The sequence below is a fragment of the Podarcis pityusensis genome (genome assembly GCF_964106645.2).
Source record: "Podarcis pityusensis genome assembly, chromosome: 10".
Taxonomy (NCBI): Eukaryota; Metazoa; Chordata; class Lepidosauria; order Squamata; family Lacertidae; genus Podarcis; species Podarcis pityusensis.
In genome coordinates this window covers 72077029-72099578 of record NC_138035.1, presented here as the reverse complement: position 1 = coordinate 72099578, position 22550 = coordinate 72077029, and the positions used below count along the sequence as shown (strand labels likewise).

The window sequence follows — 22550 nt, the reverse complement described above, 5'->3', positions numbered from 1 at the left end:
TGTGAAAGTGCCAGAGTGGAAAGTGGGTGCTGTGCCTAATCTAGTTCAAGTGTCTTCTTTTAAAACAAACAAACAAACAAACAAACAAACAAACAAACAAACAAACAAACAAACACCGTAACAGATACAAATGTGGGAATCTTCAATCAATGAGCAAAATTAACTTTGGCTGTGTAGTCTAATGTTAAGTCATTTCAAGGCTAAGTGATTTTAACTAGAGTTGCTTCAGTTGAAGTTTTACTCTAGGATATTAATGTAAACTATTTATCTGAAAAGTTTGTTCCTGCATACCAAACATTAGAAAACAGGGGGCATGAGTGGTAGAATGCAGTGCCACACAGACAAAATCATGCAGCATTGCCAAAATCATTTCTTCCCTTCACAACATTCTTGTCCTAGTTTATATGCTTGGTAACCTTGACCCATTTGGGACTTCCCCAGCAAACTGAGGTCAGGATGAACACACCACCTGAAGGATAGATGTGTGAAGGGAAGTGATGGATAGATAGATGTGTAAAGGGAAGAAGCCCTATGCAGTTTTAAATAAATAACCGGTGGCCTGCAAATGTGGTCATTTTGCTTGAAGTGGGGAGGTACAGCTGCTTGTGTTGCAGCCTCCAGTAACTACAACAAGGCTATTTAGTCCCACGGTCTTTGGTGGTTTCATGGTCTTCTGGTGGTATCATCTGCAGGCCTCTGATCAAATGCACTCTGTGAAGATAGTTTGCACTGGAACTTATTTCAGCCGCTTGCCCAGGCTGATTGCTCTCAGGAGGATAAATAGTGCCCATGTCATGATGGTGGGGAATGTGCCAGCTAAAGTATTAAAACTCTCTCAAAATGCTGCCTTCTTTAAAATGAATAATCAATTGGGGAGGTTACCAGGGATTTTTTGTGGGGTGGGGGAGTTGGGCGCACAAAACAATGCTTGTGTAAACTTCAGAGGATCGTTTGGATAAATCTTCACATAGCTTGTTCTTTAGCTACATGCTTTTGTTTATTGTTAGTAAATGGTTAATAAATATTCTGCCTTCAAAGAGGAGTCCATTTCCCATCAGATTTGCTTAAAAGCCCTTAAATATTTATCTAAAGTCTATTGCAAAGTGCTGTTTACCAAGCTTTTGGGTACACACTCAGTTCCATACTGGTAAATAAAGAGATTCAGCAACTCTGGCCAGTGCCTTGCATAAGCTCCGGAGCAGAATCAGCCATTATTCTGCATCTGAACTCTGCTGGGGAAGATCAGTAGCAGAGGCAAGCCGTCTTCCAGGGAGGCTTTCTTTCCACCTTTACTGATCTTCTAACTGAGAAAGGGTTCAAAGGAACCCCAGGATCCCCCCAAATATAGTTTGAAAACCACTTATTTTATCTTCTCAAAAGTCATAATTCGAAGTCTTGGTCCTGTATTGGCAGACCGACTATAATATTAACGGAGATCAAAGATCATTAGTTATTAATATGGTCTCCCTAGCAGCAAATGACAGCAACAATCAGTCCAACAACATCAATGGCCTCGTGAATAACTTTTGATCCCTCGCACAAAGTTGTGAGTAGAAGACTTTGAAGCCTAGGAGAAGAGCATTAGGAATGCCTTTACATATGTACATAATAGATCAAAAAGCAGCTCATAAAAATGATTTAGCAAGGACTAGCAATAATATCATTATGATGATTTGACAGTTCATATTTAATCCTCAATAGTTTTGGACACATCATACAGATTTAATACATTCTCCACATAGTGTAATGATATATAATTCTGAAAACTAACTTAGTTCAGCTTCTGTTCTAAATGTTTGCTAGGAGTATCCTCTGAGAATCTTTTGTGCTTGAAATGACTGATAAGTATCCAAATAATTTTTCTGTCTGTGGTGCCTTCTACAGTTCCAACATATAATTGCTCACTCATCTTCAACTGGCCAACATATTGGTGAGGAGGCAGATGTATTTCCCTCAGGATCTGCTACTGCTCCCAAGGTACAGCAGTGTTGTCAGGGCCTTGTGGGAAGAGGCATATAATATATAGAGCCTCCATCCCAGTTGTTCCATCCCATGGTCCAGGGAATGACTGGCTGGTGGGGTGGGGTTCCACCACAGACCTGGCCTTTGAGCACTGGCATATGTACTGTTTACTGGGACAATGTGAGGGCAGTGCCCACACCACCCAACCTCACTGCTGCCTTGCCTTTGCCCTATCCCAGGAAATGGAGATGATGCAGGAGGCATCTGTGGCAGCATTCCTCACAGCCAGCCTCTCTTGGTTCAGGAGTAGCAACATGGAGAACTCCTGCAGTGTCCCTAGACTCCAGTTCCATCATCCTTGACCGCTGACCATACTGGCTGGGGCTAATGGGATTTGGAATCCAACAACATCGGATTACTGATATGCTAGCTACAATGCCTGGCTTTGGCACTGCAGTTAGAGTGGTGCCAGTAGACATACCTCTGGTGCCTGCTTGTCTTGTGGTGTTCCACAGTGTTTCATCATGTAGATGTTTAACATTACATGAAATTGCTGGGAGACTGTTCAGCATCATAAATATGCAGGTGGCACTGAGCCCTCACTCTCCTAGTCATAGAGATCTTTAACCACTGCTAGAAGGTGGAAATGGACTGTGGGTGGTAAATAAATTGAAGCTTAATCCAAACAAGAGAGGCGATAACCTGTGTATGATTTCTTGAAACTCATTTAAACCAGAATGATTACAAAGTGGTGAAAGAGGATTGAGCTTCCACGTGAAAATACAGCTTAGTACTGGCCTTGATTTTGGATGCTTAGGCATTGGCTGTGGCCAGAAGTGCCTTTGCTCAAGTCAGGCTGGTGTGCCAGCTATACTCACAACACAGACTGAGGGCTGCTTCACACATGCCTTGCTTGTTTATCAGAAGTGTGGACCAGTGGAAGTAGTCATTTATCTTCCTTCCTTTTCTTTTTACCAAGAATGCCCTTGGGAATGATGACATGTCATGACACATTGGTCCATTCTTACTGAGAAATGCTTCTGGGCTGCTGCTGCTTATTGAAGATCTGTCATCTCTTGAAGTGATGGCAAAGGTGTTGTTTTTTAAGTTACATCTCTGCTTCCATATTGCATTTGTTGTGGACACAGTGCTTCTCATGCATGGCAGTTGTGTGCACTGTCTACATAAAGATGCCCTCATCAATCAGTAATGCCAATCCCATATTTTCCCTCCAAATACAGATTTACTGTTTCTTTGAAAAATCTAAGTAAAAAAACAACAACACCCTGCAGAAATGCTAAATCAGGATTAAATGGAGCATGTGGAAAATATAGGATGGCATTTTGACCAGGATGTCATATTGTGAAAGCTGCACAGAACTTGCATTCATGAACAGGATTGGGTCCACAATAAGATGTCCTGCAGAAATACCCACAAGTCAGGATGTAGCAGCATTCTGGTTGGGCCATTTTCCATGAGGAATGCTTCCAGGCCACTCCTTCTGCTGCTTATTGAAGCTTTTTTACCACTTGAAGTGGGGAAAGCTTCTTTTTACAGCTTGGAATGAAATATCGACTACAGTGATCTATTCCCTCACTTTCTATCAAGTGAACCCTTCTCTGAAAAAAATGCCCCCTTCATGCCCAAAGTCTCTGAAGATGGCCCTCTTCTTGGGAGATGAATGACCCCCACCAAAGTGGGAAAGATAATATAAATTGCTCAGTGCAGTCAAAATGCCTTAAAAATGGCACCCACTTTTTTTGGATTCTGACTCACACTTTAATATTTAACCTTCCCCTCATCCCAACAGGTGTAGCATTGACATGGTTCAGAGGGTGAAATCCTGGCCATGCTATTGATATACATCATTCATTCCACACACATTTAAGTGCTCCTTTTAAAATTTATATTTCAGAAACCATAGAAAACCTTTCCAACAACTTTACATGTGTTCTTTAGTAACCTGTGGAACAATTCTATCAGCACAACTGCCTCAGGAAAAGGGATGGGGGGGTCATATTTAGCCTTATGAAGAGGCCTTGGCTTCAACAGTGATAAATGAATACCACGGTAAACAAAAGCTGCTTAGTAACCTTTGACAGTAGCTGAAATGTTGAGGGTGAAACGGATCATTATGATCTCCCAGGAAGCCACTGATTTTCCAACATTCTCTTAGTGAAAAACAGGTGATAAAGAGAGTTTGTTCTACATTCCCCATAGCATACTGCTATGCTTACAATCAGAGTGCTGCATCTGAGCTAGGTGTTGTGCAAACTATTTTCCTTCTACTTACATTTTTACGTTAAGTTCACCATGACAAAAATATCAAATAACTTCCTAAAAAAGATAAAGCAGCAAATACCTTCTCTTGCTTCCATACTTGAGCTTTTGCATAATAACTGCTGGAAGAACTATTCCTTCCCCCTGCCTTGGTTGGCAACAATGGCAGCCTGGGCTGGATCTACACTGACCTGTTTAATGTTATTAGAATGATATTAGATATATCGTTCTAAAACATCTAAAACAGGAAACATTCTTTTTTGCTTCCTCCCCACGGCCTCCCTGGTTGCTGGTTGCTCTGCAGTGCCCTCTGTTTTCTCAGCCAGCTCTCTCCTTATTCCTACTATTTTCTCAGCCAGCTCTCTTTGAAAACATGGGATAACAATAGTGGCCTACTTTACAGGGCTACAGGATTACCTAGAGAATATATATGAACTGTTTTGAATAGTTGAAATGCAATCGGAGGTAGGCAACTTGATATTCCCTAGAAGTTGCTGGACTCCAACTTCCGTCAGACTCAGCCAACATAGCCAAAGTTCAGGGCTGATGGGAGCTGAAGTCCAGCAACATCTGGAGAGCATCACAGTGTATACCCCTCATTTAATTGCTTGTGCATGTATCTCAATGAATTAACCTGTACAATGTGAGGGGAACCATTTCATTTCTCCAACAATGACAACCCTCAATAATAGTATAATGTCTAGGGAGGGAAGCAGCACAGCGTTCTCATGAATTGGACAGGCAGACAAGAAGTGGAAACGCACCTAGTCATTTTAGAAAGGCAAAAAAGAAACATATGGGGCTGTGAAACGTATAGGCAAAATTAATAGTGAATGAATGCATCAAATTCCCTTTAAAGTCCCAATTAACTGTTAATACAATCACTAATATTCCTTTTATGCGATGCATAAAATATTATGCCTCCTGCATATTCTTTTTGAAATACCTAAGGTTTAGCATAAATCAGTAACGCATTTCCTAATTCTTCTGTACTGTTTCCGTCAATTTATCTGGTCCTCCTTTCCCCATCATCTTCTCCCATCCTCTTGAATAGCCTTATAAATTTATCTTCTGCCAAAGCCTACACTGAACTACTTATTTTCTTTAACCTGAATGAGAATGGCTTTTTTACATCAGCAAATATCCACCATCAATTTGCAGTGTTGCTGACAGAACTCAGGTAGAATCAGGTTGGATGAAAGAGTCAGCTGCATCATGGTGTCTTCTGCCACTTGCTGCTTTTAATGGCTCATGAGTCAAAGTGGTCTTGTTGATGCTGTTAAGTTTGAGGTTCTTAAACCTATTGCAGTCATGTTAATTAGTTGGCACTTCACAGCCATTTGCAACACTGGGACATAACTTTTCTCTGTGTTCAGGAGATTAAACACAGGGCAAGGTGTTACAACCTTCTCTCCCTTTCACAGCAAAATAACTTAACTTGAGGAAGGGACAGGTTGTGCAGTGTGCATTCAAAAGAAAATAGATTTCATACATCATTGGGAGTGGCAGCCAAGGAAAGGGTTGTGGGTTTCTTGTTTTGTTTTTGCCTTGGTGAACATGAAGGAAAACATGGTAGGGAAGCTAAGAGTGGGCTCCAATGGAATGGATTCAGGATGAGGATGAACAAACCTGTCAATGTCAGTTCTCTCTGTTTCTATTTTTGCCAATCTAAAATTCACTGTTCCACATTTGCGCAGCAGTTTGCAGGTATGTGTTTTAAATTCTCGTGAAAATTCATCAGCATTTTAGTGTGAAATTTTCCTAATAAAATATTTTTTTTCATATAGCTTTGACTATGCAAACTTTTGCAAGCAGTTTCTAGCATTTTTGTATTTTATTTCACTAGTATAATGCATTTTTATGCACATTCCCCCCCTAATTTATGCGTTTTTTACATACTGTTTGGTTGGAAAACCACATTCAGAAGACTGTAGTTTCAAAGGGTAGCTGAGTTTCAGTTCAGTTTGAGAAGCGCAAATGAGGTAATTTATTAAAATGCAAACAAAATCACATGTCTCCTCCATCCATGTTTGAGAGGCTTGCCCAAGATGGGCTTCAGCCTCCTGGATTCTGCCCACATTCGTTTAAGGAGGAAGGCTTACGTATCTGAGCATGTCTGCGTTGAATGTTCACTGCTCCTTCTCAGAGCAGAACTGCTTGTTCAGTTCTCTTTCAAAGAGAACTTACTTGGAAATTCTCATGAGCATTCAAAGCTACTGTTATACTAAATCACAACATTAGTCTGTCTAGTTCAGGGGTCAGCAACCTTTTTCAGCCGTGGGCTGGTCCACCGTCCCTCAGACCATGTGGTGGGCTAAACTATATTTTGGGAAAAAAATATATGAACGAATTCCTATGCCCCACAAATAACCCAGAGATGCATTTTAAATAAAAGGACACATTCTACTCATGTAAAAACACGTTGATTCCCGGACCGTCCGCAGGCCGGATTGAGAAGGCGATTGAGGCCTGCAGGCCTTAGGTTGCCTACCCCTGCTCTAGTTCATTATGGTCAACTGTGACCAATAGTTGATCTACTAGGTATCAGGCAGGGATCTTCCCCAGCTCTGGTGCTTGGGTGCTTTTTGGGGGTTTGGGTGGGTGTTTCAGGTAGCAGGGACTGAGGTTGTGAATTTCTGCATGCAAAGCAGAGGACTGAAGCATCCATTTTTCTTCTTCTTATCGATTCTGCTCAGGTTAGCATTTTTTCTTTCTTCCCTTTCCTCCACTTTCAGGATTTATCATTCTAAGGCAAGCAATGTTCACTTTTGTAAACATAAAGTTCTAGTTTCTGCTTCAGGGCCTCATACATTAAAACAACCTTATATAGTGTAAAGTTGTTGACTTTTTTGGGGGGGTGTAAATTTACTTTGATGTTTCTTATGCTTCACCTGTAAAAATTGGAGTTATTCTTAACCATTTGTTTTCCTCTCCTTCAGTAGAGAGTGGTCTGCAGGAAAGTATAATTCTTTTTCCATTTAGAGCAGTTGTTACTGGGATGCTTCGTAAAACAGATCACTAACAAGAGTTAAAGAGCCTTATTTGAATCTACCTGCTTGGGTTGCCAAATATGTTCATTCTACTATTTCCCTTTCACAACCCATCTAATCTTTCTATTGTGCTTAAATCTATAATTATTGATCTCATGCTGCTCTGCTGAAGTGTCATGTGGTTTTTTGGGTTTTTTTATTTTTTGAAAAGTCAACTGGCCTTGATTGGCTGCAATCTCATTGCGGCTGTCAATGTGCAGCTGCAAGCACAGCACCTGAAGATGGATAAACCCTGACTAGTAGAGTAATAATATCTCCACAACATGGCAACCACATAGCTATCTAATTTCCATCTTCAATGGTGTGAGCAGGACAGAAATTACACTGATCTTGGAGACAAGGGTTCCATTAGCATACAAATGACACAAACTAAAGTTTGGTCTCTAATTGCACCCTCTTAAGTGGAAGACAGAATTGTTTCATGTATGTTGCATTCACATGCAACATGCAAAAGCTGCCCTATAAAAATCTGGAGCACTTGCCCAGTTTTTTAGCCTCGGTGCTGTTTAATGGATTAATGGTTAATGGGGAGTAACTGGGAAAAGTAATATGGTGGGTATATTGTGTAGTGTGTTATATGTATACATAACATATCTATAAGTATATCAGTATCTCTATATGCTAGATTTATTAGGCTACAGAAGTGAACCAAGTCCACTGAAGCACATTACATTTGAGGCAAACGTGAAAGCTCTGTCTGTAGTGTTACGTCCGTGGTGGTCCATTCACACATGGAAGTCCCCCTGGTATTGCCGTCACCAAGGGATTCATATGCATTTGCTAACCTGCCCCATGGATGAAACATCTGCATGAAAACATCTGGAATTTTTTATTTTAAATTAATGATTAATAATGCAGAATAAATTGAAGTGTCGCCAGGAGATGCCAAGATGTGTATTTGCAAATGCATTTTCCACAGAAATCCATCTCTCAAGATTAGCAAACAGAATTGCAGAGCAGAATTTCATACTTGGCTTAGTCTTGTATTATGTTCAGTGAATAAATTAGCACCCAGATGCAAAATCGGGGGGGGGGGGAGCCCCTGCATATATTTTGCTTTAATCCATGGTGTATTTTCCTCCTTGGCAATCTCCAGACAGCTTGTTGTCTGTGAGGGTTTTCAGATTCTACACTCATTCCAGGTGTGTGTTTGTGTGTGTGTGAGAGAGAGAGACTTTGCAATTCAATTTTGAATAAATATCCCTTCAGAAAAGCAGCCTGAAGAAACGTGTTAAGTTGGAACAGTTTACTAATCACAGCAGTAGTTATCAATTCCCTTGTTGAGCATGCAATGGTAATAGCAGCCAAGTAGTAATAAAAGCAAAAGCAATTTGTGTGTGCATTTTTCTTTCCTTGGTATTTGGAGGATCATCAGCCAAATAGCCTCCTGGTACTGGTTTCTATATAAAAATCAAGGCTTTCAGCCTCCATGCAAATGGCAATAGCTAACCTGTCAAGTCTGTGAAGTACACTTGCAAACAAGTAACAAGAGAGAAATGTGCTCTGGCGGAAAATCAACAAAGACCTGAAGAGATGGAGTAAAACCAACTTCAGCTTCTCAGACAAAATAGCCATGATTAAAATGATAACCTTCCTGAAGCTAACCTACCTATTCCAAAACCTTCCAATCTGGATTTCCTCAGTCCAACCCTGTAAGTGGTACTTAACACCACAGAGGTTGGCACTGATACACCCAGGAATCTCATCTAAATGCTGGAGAGGCTGCATCAGCATTGGCACGTGCCTCCACATGTGGTGGGAATGCCCCAAAGTTCAATTCTTCTTGATATTAGTGCTGCAGCAAATTTCCAAAATAACAAAACAGGTAATAGAAGAAACTCCAGATTGCTGGGAATTCAGGAAAATATATTTTCCCCTCACAGAGAAACAATTTCCAGCACTCTTAACCAACTACAGTTTCCAGTATTCTTTACTGCAGTGATGGCCAAACTTGGCCCTCCAGCAGTTTTGGAACTACAACACCCATCATCCCTAGCTAACAGGACCAGTGGTCAGGGATGATGGCATTGTAGTCCCAAAACAGCTGGAGGGCCAAGTTTGGCCATCACTGCTTTAATGGAAGTCCTGACCTTTAAATGTATAGTGTAGACCTGCCCACTATGTTTTCAGTGGTGAACTTGAAGCATTTTTAGGCTTTACTTTTGTTGCTGATTGTTGGAGATGGGGAATAAAACTTGGGAAGTTGGGGTGTTAATCATGGAAAAGATTAAATGGTATATGGTTTAATGAAGACCTAAATCCATCAACATATAAATGTATGATTATTAAACTCCAGTGACTGATTCTTTGGAGAAGCCTGTCCCTTTTGGGATTTTAGCTTGCTGGGCTCTATGTCCTTTTTTAGGTAAAGGGACCCCTGACCGTTAGGTCCAGTCGTGGCCGACTCTGGGGTTGCGGCGTTCATCTCGCTTTATTGGCCGAGGGAGCCGGCGTACAGCTTCCGGGTCATGTGGCCAGCATGACCAAGATGTCCTTTTTTATGTACACATAAAAGCTACCTAGTATGTCCTTCCCTATCCACCCTATAGTGTTTGTATCCATAGATCACTGTGTCCCACTGGTTTCTTTCCATTCCACCAGGTTTCCATTATGCCCATTATATCTATGTTCTTCTGGAAGACCAAACATTCTAGCTTCCCCATCTTGGCTCAGAGGCTTCTAGTATTACAAAGGCACCTAGATGCAAACCCTACATTTGTCAGGGAGCTGCATCTTTACCTGCCCCACTCATGACATCATGTATGACATGGCCAAAACACCAAAATGGACTTGTGGGTCAAACAAGGAGGCCTGACTGACCTAATTAGGCCTGCAGTCCAATGACCCTATTATTGTATTTCAATATATATATCCAAGATATTTTACTCTTAGAATTACTCTGCTTTTTAAACTTGCACAATGTAGCCAAGTGGGAGTGGCTATTTTTTTTGACATGTTTCTTTAAATATTCACAAACTGGAGAGACCTTAGTCTGGTCCATTGATAATAACAAAACCTCATTGTTCTTTGGAGAGGAAAAGATTTTGCAGCTCCACATGTTATCCTGCAGTCATACATTGTGTGTTTCTGGCAAAAAACACATACATGACAGGTGTGCATCTTTACAATACACTCATGTACATACTGAGAACCATGGCTGAATTTAAGCTCCAGACATTCATATTTGCTAAGCAAAGTACAAGTGTAACACTGGTAAACCCATGCCAAGCATCATTGCTGCTTATGTGAAACTGCCCTCATCATTCAAGCCCCAGGATTTTTGGGGAATCTTGGAAGTTGGCAGCCTTCCTTGCTAAAACAGAGAGAGGTTGAAGGTAACCCATGCTTCTTGAAAACATCATTTGGGGAATAATTGTTTGACAAATCATTGTTCCTATGAAAATCATTCTTCAGGGACTTGCTTGCTTTGCTGTCTACGAGTTTAAAATAAACCACTGTAAACAGAAATAGTCTATATTCTTATAAGCCAAATGAAGTGGCCTGGTTTTATTACTTCAGGATGCAGAGGTGAGTAACGAGTATTCTTATTATGCAGGATATGTTTTGTTTCTTTTCCATTTCCTGCTCATTCATCACATTTTATTTTCCACTAATAAGTACAGTAGTGGGCTGTGTTTTGTGGTGCTATGTGATACAATAAGCTCTAAAATATTGAAATACCTACCTCTCCAATTCTGCTGGATGCATAAATTTCACTGTTCATTTTAAAAAAGGGGCTATAAGCTTTTGTATTTGAATTCATGGCTTTGTACCTAATCGCCCGCCTCTACTGACAGTATGAGGCATGAGCCAAGATCATCAGCTATCTAAAAATAGCCATGCCTAATACAAGCCTGGAGTACTGCCACAATTATATCCTACCCAGGGGAAAAGAGAATAGCTGCTCTTCGTTGTTTCTCTTCCCTCGGCCTCGAGAATTTAGGGTGTGAGTGTTGTTATTCGACTGAACCAAGTTTCCAGAAATGATCCTTTTAATTCTATGCTGAAAGCATATGCTGTGTTCTCTGTGTCACATTGCCTAAAGATGATACAAGTATGAACACACATTTTAGGATGGGGTTTCCCTGTCAACATGCCTAAGACCATCTCCCATCTTCCTTTCCCAGTAAGGTTTTTAAAAGTGATAATAAGATATGCATATTTTGGAACAAGGAGCAGAACTTGAAGAAACACTTTCTCATTAGGGAAATGGGGCAAAAGGTCCAGTACATACACGTCTGTGTTCCGTACTCAGCATCCTGCAACTTAATCCCCATATCAAAACTCATTTCTGTTCTAAACCAACTAGGAGTCTTTAGGCAAAGCCATGTAATAGCTGGATTTCATAAAAGTGACCTACCTTACAGGATGGTTGTACTGACATAACATATGTGCAATCATATGAAAGCTTTATGAACACTTTATAAATGCTAAGGAGTATTCTGCTAAAATACTTAATTTTTTTTGAATTGGATGTTATTATAAAAAGTTGGAATAAAAAGGTTCAAATAAAGAAGGTTATGACTGTTGGCTACAAGCAAAAGCTGAGGTCTTGCATGACACTGCTCAAGACATAAGTTTTTGCATGGAAAATTTAAGATCCTTTGCAAGGCCCCGTGCTCCAGGCCCCATCTCCATCCTCTACCCCTTCTCAAACTGGCTGACATTTTAGAAATCAAAATTTTGGCAATCCCAATCTCCAGCGTTCATACTCAAATGTTCTGTAGAAGCGCTTTGAAAACTGTCTTTTAGTGCAATTTGATTATTATAATGTTTTACTGGATTTAATAGCTGATTTTATTGGGTTGTGATTTTATTGGGTTGTGCTAGTGTTGTTACACCCTAAATCCATAAACTGAGCTGGATTAGAAATTCAACACACTTAATTTCACTGGCTATTCTGCTGTGTAACTCTAGCTGAGGATGCTAAATTGCAAATGTTATTGCTGAGGCAGTCATTAATCTTTTTCTTTAACAACTTGATACGATAAATGTTGTCAGATGTAGATTTTTTTTAAAAAAAGAATTTTTTCATTTCTCTAGCTACATCCTTGTGGCATCTGCTGCCAATTATACCAGATTAATACAGCTATAGCTGCACCATATCAAATACTTTATGTGTGGAGATCACTGAGTGATATTGAACAGCGGAGGACAACCAGTTTATTGATGAGCAGGCCCGTGAGCTGCCTATTGAGATAGGCTGCCATGCCCGACAAAGTAATTTCATTCCCTTTTATTAACTTTCTTAATTTATTTGAAGCTTCATCCAGACAATGATTTGGAAAGAGACTAATCTGAGATTAAAAACACCATAGAGTCTTATGGCACATCAAAGACTAACAAATTTTATTGTGGCTTAAGCTTTTGTGGGCTTAATCAGATGCATGGAACATGATCTTCAGCTGTCAGGTGTATATGGGCATAGATGCAAAGGGGGAGGAGGGGAATGTAAAGCTTGGACTTCAGTATTTGCTACTGGGCCAACTTGAAGGTGTTACTATAAGGCTCTATACGGCTTAAGTCCAAGCTGTTTGACAGACCACATTCCCTCCTGTGAACCTGTCCGGGTTTTGAGATATTTGAAAGGCCCTTCTCTCAGTTCACAGGTAGCTTGGGTGGGTAAGCAGGAGAGGGCCTTCTTGATGGCTACTTCCAGACTCTGGAACTAACTCCCTAGAGAAGTTAGACTGGCTCCCTCCTTTCTTGTTGTCCTTCCATGGATAGTTGAAAACCTTCTTCTTCCTGCAGGCTTTGGGGAACTGATTGCTTTTAATGAAAGGGCTGGTGCCATGCTCTTTTCATGGCCATTTTTTGTATGGTTTTAATAATTTTTTGTGCATATAGTTTTAATTCTAGCAATGTTTATTTGTTTTTTTAATGATTTTTAAAAATGTTTTTAACTGTTCTTATTTTTATTTGTAAGCTGCCTTGAGTCCCTGTCAGGGAAAAGGGCGGGGTATAAATAAATAATATAAAGCTATTTGTATATAAGCCCCTTAACAACTTGGGACCAGTTTACTTGCAGGATCTCCTTACTCCATACACACCCACTTGACTACTTCAATTTGCGGAGCTGGCACTCTTACAGTTACCACATAATACTTTTTGGAAATCAGTCTTTTGGCGTGGCACCACCTACCCTTTTGAACTCCCTCCTTCGTTGTACTTTTGCACCTGCTTAAAAATATTTTTTGTTTAGTCAAGTCTATCCAGACATGTAGAAGTTACTTGTGTTTTATTTCGTTTAGTTTTGAATATTTTAATACCTTTAAAAATTGTTTTAATCTATCATTTTAATGCATTATTTTAATGCATTTTAATGCATTATTTTCCATTGTTGTAAAGCACTTTGCTTTACATTGTTGTAAAGCATTTTTATATACAATCAAGCAGTATATAAATTTGGTTAAATAAATAAAATATAAGATGAATACACAATATTTTCCATTGCACTGTTAGGCCTTTTAAATAAATGAATGGCAGAGGAGCTCCTTTCTCTTCCCTCCAGTAAAGGCAGAGCTGCCTCATTAGGGAACCATGCATGACATCTTTCAGAGATAGTAAATAGCTGCTAGGCTTCTCAAATATGTGTAGCTCTTTCTATGCAGACAAGGGGCCTACACATTGAATAGATCTGTTTTAAGAGACATCCATAATGTGTTGTTTTATTGATTACAGTTCTAAATAAGATTGAATGTTGGAGTAGTCAAGCCCTCTGACCCTAGTGTCAGATAAAACAAACAAAAACCCCAAGATTATTATTATTATTTTAATGAGCTTTTCAATTAGTGGTGAGTGGCTGTTCAGTTGTAAGCTCAAGGTTCTTTGCTAGCCGACTGTCAATCCATTTTGCAAATCTCACACTCTGAAAGAAAAAGGGCCTCTATGCCCTGATGTGCCCATAAGTAGAAATTATAGAGATATGCCTGTTGTACAAAACAGATGCTGAAAAGTTAAAGGTGCTAGTAAGGGCACATCAGGAAGCAAGTTCAATATGATTTATTTATTTTTAATGTTTTAATTTGTATGTCCTGGTCTGCTACAAACGCTTATTGTTTGGCCCATTTCTTTCTGCCCCATCTGGCTCTAAGCACACTGGGTGAGGAAATGGGGGTGGGGGTGGGGAATCAGGGCCACCAAGAGAGGGGCTACTGATATATTGTGCCCGGAAAAGGTACGTCTCTAGCCCTTGTGGAACAGAAGTGATGGAGCAAAATGTACATGCACCTTTCAGAACTATGGCTTAGTGAGATAGGAGCCCATGTCCATCTTCATTGTTTCTTAGTCAGTGAGTGAAATCAGAGCTGTAATTAATGAGTGCTATAGTATAGACCAATTTAGGGTCATAGAAATAAAAGAGAAGACCCCAAAACAAGCCAGGAAGGCATCGTGTAGGGATTTCGTGATTCATTTGGAGCTGTTTTTGGTGAATGTGTTTTTCACTATTTTTATCTGTAATTCCAAGCTGGTTTTATCAGATAAAATAATTGAGAAATCAAGGATTTTAGCATCGCTTTGACTGCTCAGGAGCATCTCCACCTAAATGCAAAAGGTAGCTGCAAACATAGGAGTTCAGACTCTGGTTTATTTTCAATAATACCAGTAATAATACTGAGCAGTTTTACAAAACCATTCAATAATACAAGAGAGGACTATGTAGCTAGAATAAACAAGTGGTTATTTTATTTTTATGCAAAAGGCTTGACTGTATTCTTATAATGGAATAACTGGAATATACAAATTTTACTGTTTTGGATTAACAGGAGCTGGTGAAAACGTGGTAAATTTATGTGGCAATCCAACACACAATTACCTGAGAGTTGATCCCATTTAATTCAGTGGGGCCTACTTCTGAGTGTATCAGTATCAAACTTTATTTCGGTCACAGACCTGCAAATGATAAAACATACGGATAAACTGAACACCTAAGACTTAAAACAGGTAGGGAATAAAAACTAGTACAGTGGTACCTCTGGATGCAAATGGGATCCATTCTGGAGCCCCATTTGCATCCTGAAGCGAATGCAACCCGTGTCTGCGTGTTTGTGTGGGTCACGATTTGCCGCTTCCGCACATGCGCGTGACGTCATTTTGACCGTCTGCGCATGCGCGAGCGGCGAAACCTGGAAGTAACGTGCTCAGTTACTTCCGGGTCGCCGCGGAGCACAACCTGAAAATGCTTAACCTGAAGCTACTTCAACCTGAGGTATGACTGTAATTAAAAGGTGATTATATCATACATAGGGATGCGGGTGGTGCTGTGGGTTAAACCATAGAGCCTAGGACTTGCCGATCAGAAGGTCTGCGGTTCGAATCCCCATGATGGGGTGAGCTCCTGTTGCTCGGTCCCTGCTCCTGCCAACCTAGCAGTTCGAAATTTGCAGATGACACCAAACTGGGAGGGGTGGCTAACACCCCAGAGGACAGGATCACACTTCAAAATGACCTTGACAGATTAGAGAACTGGGCAAAAACAAACAAGATGAATTTTAACAGGGAGAAATGTTAAGTATTGCACTTGGGCAAAAAAAATGAGAGGCACAAATACAAGATGGGGGACACCTGGCTTGAGAGCAGTACATGTGAAAAGGATCTAGGAGTCTTGGTTGACCACAAACTTGACATGAGCCAACAGTGTGACGCGGCAGCTAAAAAAGCCAATGCAATTCTGGGCCTCATCAATAGGAGTATAGCATCTAGATCAAGGGAAGTAATAGTGCCACTGTATTCTGCTCTGGTCAGACCTCACCTGGAGTACTGTGTCCAGTTCTGGGCACCACAGTTCAAGAAGGACACTGACAAACTGGAACGTGTCCAGAGGAGGGCAACCAAAATGGTCCAAGGCCTGGAAACGATGCCTTATGAGGAACAGCTAAGGGAGCTGGGCATGTTTAGCCTGGAGAAGAGGAGGTTAAGGGGTGATATGATAGCCATGTTCAAATATATAAAAGGATGTCACATAGAGGAGGGAGAAAGCTTGTTTTCTGCTGCTCCAGAGAAGCGGACACGGAGCAATGGATCCAAACTACAAGAAATAAGATTCCACCTAAACATTAGGAAGAACTTCCTGACAGTAAGAGCTGTTCGACAGTGGAATTTGCTGCCAAGGAGTGTGGTGGAGTCTCCTTCTTTGGAGGTCTTTAAGCAGAGGCTTGACAACCATATGTCAGGAGTGCTCTGATGGTCTTTCCTGCTTGGCAGGGGGTTGGACTCGATGGCCCTTGTGGTCTCTTCCAGCTCTATGATTCTATGATTCTATTCTATGATTCTATGAAAGCACATCAAAGTGCAAGTAGATAAATAGGTACCACTCTGGCAGGAAGGTAAACGGCGTTTCCGTGTGCTGCTTTGGTTCGCCAGAAGCGACTTAGGCATGCTGGCCACATGACCTGGAAGCTGTATGCCAGCTCCCTCGGCCAATAAAGCGAGATGACCGCCGCAACCCCAGAGTCGGTCATGACTGGACCTAATGGTCAGGGGTCCCTTTACCTTTACCTTTATATCATACATACAGTGGTACCTCAGTTTTCGAACGTAATCCATTCCGGAAGACTGTTCGACTTCCGAAACATTTGAAAACAAAAGCATTTACTTAAGGAAAACTCAATACGGAAGCTGCATTCAAAAACCAAAGCAGTTCCAGATTTTTGGCGTTCGAAACCGATTCGTTTGACTTCCAAGATGTTTGAAAACTGAGGTACCACTGTACATACATAACTTTAAAAGATAAAAACAGGGACAAACTGTTAAAAGCGACTATGAGGGAGGGAGTGCAGAGGAGCACAGGTCTTGCATTTTGGGCCTAGTTTGTGGTGCAAACCATCCTTTGACCAATATCCATCATGGCACTGCAAAGTATAGCAACTGAGTATGTAACATCTGAGTTTTCATCTTGAAGTAGCAGGGAAGTATAAAGTTGTACTGTGTAACCTGGAAATTTATGTAGTATAGGCAAGATGAACCTAGCTTGTATATCTGTATAGTATTGGCAGTGAAAAAAGACATGTTCTGTTGTTTCCAGTTGCCCAGAGCAACTGGCTGAGACTAATCTTCCTTTTGCGTGGCTTTGCTCCCTTAGCTACTTTTGAGTGGAGATGACTAGGATTACACCAACTGTAGTGCAAGTGTAGAAAACATGGTGCCTTCCGTACATTGCTAACATCATCTCGTGACTTTGGGCTGATGCTGGTGGATGGCCCCACATTGGCTATCCTGCTATAGCCTACATCCTTAATTTTGTGGTGCTTGTTCAATAATTGCTCTTGTAGCATGGAAGTTATTTGACAATGTTAAGCTCCAAAGAACTTGATATGGTCTGTGTGATTTGTTTCTCTGCTGTGAAAGTGTAAAATAAGTTTCTTTGTGAATGTGACAGAGACATCGACACCCAGCTTGTTAAGAGAACTGACCAACATAATACTGAGTTCTGCAACATTCTGGTCCTCAGGGGAGGAGGGGAAGATGTACTTGAGTATTGATCCTTTTCCTGACAGCTGGGCTCTTTATGGGGTGCAAGGGCTTAGCAACAGCCAACATTTTTTAGTGCCTTTTTAGATATCCATTAACCGTTCTGCTCCCCCTGCGCTTCGCTTTTTGAAAACCAAACAGCTTCTCAGTAGAACCCAGAGCTTTGAAATAAAAATCGAATGGAATTGTACAAGTATGCAGCTGAATACCAGTTGCTCAGAATCACAAATGAGCAAGGGCTATTGCTCTAATGTCCTGTTTTGGGCCTTCCCATAGGCATCTGGTTGGCTCCTGTGAGAACAAAGTGTTAGTAGGTCTTTGGTCTGATCCAACAGGGCTTTCCTTATTTGTATAAATATGGATCTAAACAACATGCTGGTGGTTCCTGCCCTCCCCCCCCAATCTGTGCAAATTAAGATCCTAATATACATAAGGGAAATTTGTTTTTTCTTATATAAAAATATTTTCTATTCTAAACCACTGAGCCTCTTGGACTTGCCGATTGGAAGGTTGGCAGTTCAAAGCCCTGCGACAGGGTGAGCTCCTATTGCTCTGTCCAGCTCCTGCCAACCTAGCAGTTCGAAAGCACGCCAGTGCAAATAGGTATCACTGTGGAAGGAAGGTAAACGGCATTTCCGTGAGCTCTGGTTTCCATCATGGTGTCCTGTTGTGCGAAAAGTGATTTAGTGGTTTAGGCCACATGACCTGGAAAGCTGTCTGTGGACAAACGCTGGCTACCTCAGCCTGAGAGCAAGATGAGCACCGCAACCCCATAGTCGCCTTTGACTGGACTTAACCGTCTGGGGTCCTTTACCTATTTTTTAATTCCACAGTGGGTTGCAGGCTAGACAGATGGAATCTTTTATTTATTAGTTTCCAAAAAGACACTGATGCTCCTAATAATACTTCCTGGAAAAGCACAATAAGTTATTTTCTACCATAAAATGTTTTAAGAGTCTTTCTTCTTGACATTCAGAAATTATGCTGTGAATGGTGAATCCCCCACCCCCCACCAGTGCATTAGCAACAAACAGATAACTGGAATTACTTGAGATGGTTAAGACTTTAATTTTTAGTTTGCTTGAGATCGTTAGAGATTAATTTTTTGTTTTCTGCCTGTGCTGACTTGCACATTAGCAAGACCTTGCTTGGGATATAAAGCTCTGTGTTCTGATACTATACCTTTGTCTGAGAGCTACACTGAGCTTCTTTGCTCCTATTTGAATTTCTCCTGGCTCCCATATAAATGGGAACCAAGAGCTCTTATGAATAAATGATAGTGTGTTTGGAAGGAGGCTGTTTGGTGAGATCATAACCAGGGGGATTTTATTTTATTCCCCCCCCCCATGCATGCATGTTTACCTTTCCTAGGCTCCCTTTCCTTTAATCCTTTGTTAATGAATGTAGAGTTTGCCAGCTTTGCAACCTGTTTACCTCCAGCTCTGAAACACCATCAGAAAAGACAAAGAAAAAGTGATAATGCCCCATCTGACAAGTAAACCTTGTTCTCTTCCAATTAACTGAATGCCAGCTGTTGCCTAGCATGAGTGAGTTATTTTTGGATTTTAGGGATGCATTTATGACTGATTAAAGCAGAATGAAAGGAATAGCTATTTATCAGTTTCATAATTAAGTTTCATTGTTTGTTCCCTCAATTATTAATCCAGATATGTCGACATGGCCCTACTTTCATGTCTTTTGCTCTACAAATTTGTGTTGCACACTAATACTAATTTTTGTGTGAGTAACCCAAGAATTGGCCAGGGTCAGCTTTAGGAATCTGGTTTCTCTATATCTTTGGCCACTTAGTGTTTATCTGATCATGCTTATGAATATAAATTTTCTTTTATTTCAAGTTAATCCAGAATCTAGCTCTACTCATGAATATTAATGCGCACACAGCTGATCTCTGCAAATGATCACATCCATAAACATGAAAACACTGTTAACTTGCAATAATGAGCACTCTCTTGGATTTTGGTCCCAGCTCGGCTTTACAATTCTAATGTTACAATTTAATGCTCTATTCTCCCTCTCCGTCTTTTTTAAGCCCCCATGGAAGCTGTTTTATTAATTTAGTATCTCCCACGAAAAGGATACCCTGTGTCAACGTTTGCAGTTGACTCAAAACACCATCTATGGTGTTACTTCTACACTTTCGTACATGACGAGGCTGTGATCATAGAGGCCCATGGTTGTGTTCCCCAGTTTTTTTGCCCATGAATGGGATATAAACTCTGGAGAGCTCCACCAAAGAGAAGACTGAATAAGATCAAAGATCTAGGAGATAGCTGGTTCAACTGCATATAAAAGCCAGCTGCTCCATTGTTATGTTTGGGGCCTTTATTCCCCTTTAGCTCCCTGAGCCACAGTCTCCTATGTTCCCAATAGACCCTTGCATTCAATTTGTGTACTAGGAAGATGGCAAGCTGGTAAATTTATGTAGTGAGTTTGTTCACTTACCATGCATTACTACAATATTGTAATATTTTTATCACACAGTGTGCAGTTATTTTAAATTTGTTCTTTGGAAATGTAGAATCATAGAATCATAGAGTTGGAAGAGACCACAAGGGCCATCGAGTCCAACCCCCTGCCAAGCAGGAAACACCATCGGAGCACTAGACTATTGTATATCTAAAAGCACAGAACATATTGGAAATGTGTTGGCATTGCGTTCATAATTGTGCTGGGAATTGTGCCTGGTCAAGAGAAATGAGTGAAAGCATAAATGATAGCTAAGTTGCTAAGAGCTGCATCTCTGAACACCTTGTTCCAGGCAACAACAGGAAACTTGCTTAACCACAAGGTAATGGATGAAGCCTGTGGTGGAGCTAGAAGTTAACAAAGCATGTCTGGGAGGGCTGTTAGTATCAATGACGCATGTACCACGCTGTTTTGTGGAAACCTATAAAAGCATCAGTGTAACTTGTAGGTAGGGTCTCCTGTCTGCACCATAAGTATCAAAGTTCACAACAGCCATCCCAGAATGTGAAGCCAGCATGAGGGCTAGAGAAAATAAACATAGTTTCAGGATGAGCCCACAAAGGCCTTCCCCTGCTTTCTTCTTCCTGCATCTTGGCAATAACACTGTGGCTGAGGCAGAGAGATGGAGAGAGAGGGTTCTCCCTCTCTGGAACCCTTCATCAAAGCCACCAGTTGAATCATTCATCTTGGAAAGACTGGTGAAAGCATAAGGGTTTGGAACGGGCCGTCCGTTCTTCTTTTAATAATAACTGCCTTTCTTGACGTCAGTGAGGTACAAAATTGCTCCTCTCAGTGTGGAGACTTCCATTCTGAGTGTGTGTTTGTAGCATTGATAATCTACCTGCCTGGTAGGGTTGGGAAAATCTGTTAAGGTTTCTCTCAGTTTCTCAATTTTTCCATTACTTAAGTTCAGTTCTCCATATTTCCACATCACTTTGCATTTTAAAAACCAAACAAACAAATCTCATGAAAATTCATCAGCATTTTGGTGCAAACTTCTCCTAATGTACACATTTTTGTGAATCATTTTGTATGTTATTTTTCACTATTGTGTATGAAGGAGTACATTGCAAAATTCAGAGAAGTCCGAACTTCAAATATTGGCTGTGTTTTGGTTCATGCATTGTTTCAGAAAGTGAAATATAGGTTGGCTCACCTTTAAATGAAATAAGTCTCTGGCCCGTACTTACTGCCCAGTCTGACTTCCTTTCTCAACCTCTCCACTGAATCAGAGGCACAGATGCAGCAATGCCAACCTGTTACTTCGAGCCACTGCTGTGCTCTGTTCAAAGTACTGGTTTTGTCCTTTAAAGGCCTCCATGGCTTGGGACTAGGATCACCTGACAGACTACTGGTCAGCCAATGTGCCTGCCCCTATCCTGCGAATGGAGGTCCTTCTTTGGGTGCTCCTTCAGTCTGAGGGTGGGTGGTGGCTACAGGGGAAACAACCTACTGGGTGTTGATGGCCTCCAACTATGGAATGCTCTCTCCAGGGTGGCTCACCTGATGCCTATCTTGATGCCTGTGACAGGCAGGCAAAGGCCAAACTTTTGGAAACTTCTCTGACTTGCTTTTCAGCTGCTTTAAATTTTTGTTATTTCTTAGAACTGCTCTCACCCTGTGCTTTTATGGTGTATTTAGTTATTTATAGTATTTATAGCCTGCTCTTCATTGAATATTTCCAAACCAAGAGTGGGGAACAAAGTAATAAGAATACCCAGAGAAAAACAGCAATATACAAAAATGACAAAATCATATGGACAGGTCCAACAAGCAACCAATTAACAATTCTGCCATAAAATAAACAGGCAAAACAACAATGACCAGAAAAAAACAAAACAAACAAACAAATAAATAAATAAAACCAGTTTAACCAAATGCCTAGGTCAGTGGTTTTCAACCAGGTAAGGGGTGACATAACTGGGCTCCTGAGCGTCACAGGGGAGCTGCAGAAAGAATGTAGTTGGTCAAGGATGGTGTGGACTCAAAAAGGTCGAAAACCTCTGGCTTAGGTAGAAATACAGACACAGGACATTCAAACAGATTAAATAACCAACAGTCTTTGCACTCTCTCTCGCACAAAGAGGGTCACCATCTGTGCCAATCTCTCTCTGCGGTTTTTAGGCAAGCAGCTGCCACAAACAGCATTCAGGGTCCTCCTAAATGTTGTTGGGTGTTGGGGTCTTTTTATAATAAGTTTGGTTATAACTTTTTGCAAGACACCCTGGGAACTTGCTGAAAGCTGGGTCATAAAACTCTAAATAAATGCAAAACAATTGTACTTTCTTCTTCTTTTTAAAA

At 40.8% G+C, this 22550-nt stretch overlaps 1 protein-coding gene across 5 annotated transcripts in view; it reads left to right on the top strand.

Moving 5' to 3' along the window:
• The window catches only part of CACNA2D1 (calcium voltage-gated channel auxiliary subunit alpha2delta 1), a 370898-nt gene that overhangs the window by 221365 nt on the left and 126983 nt on the right, over positions 1 to 22550 (top strand). The gene's annotated exons all lie outside the window — the stretch shown is intronic.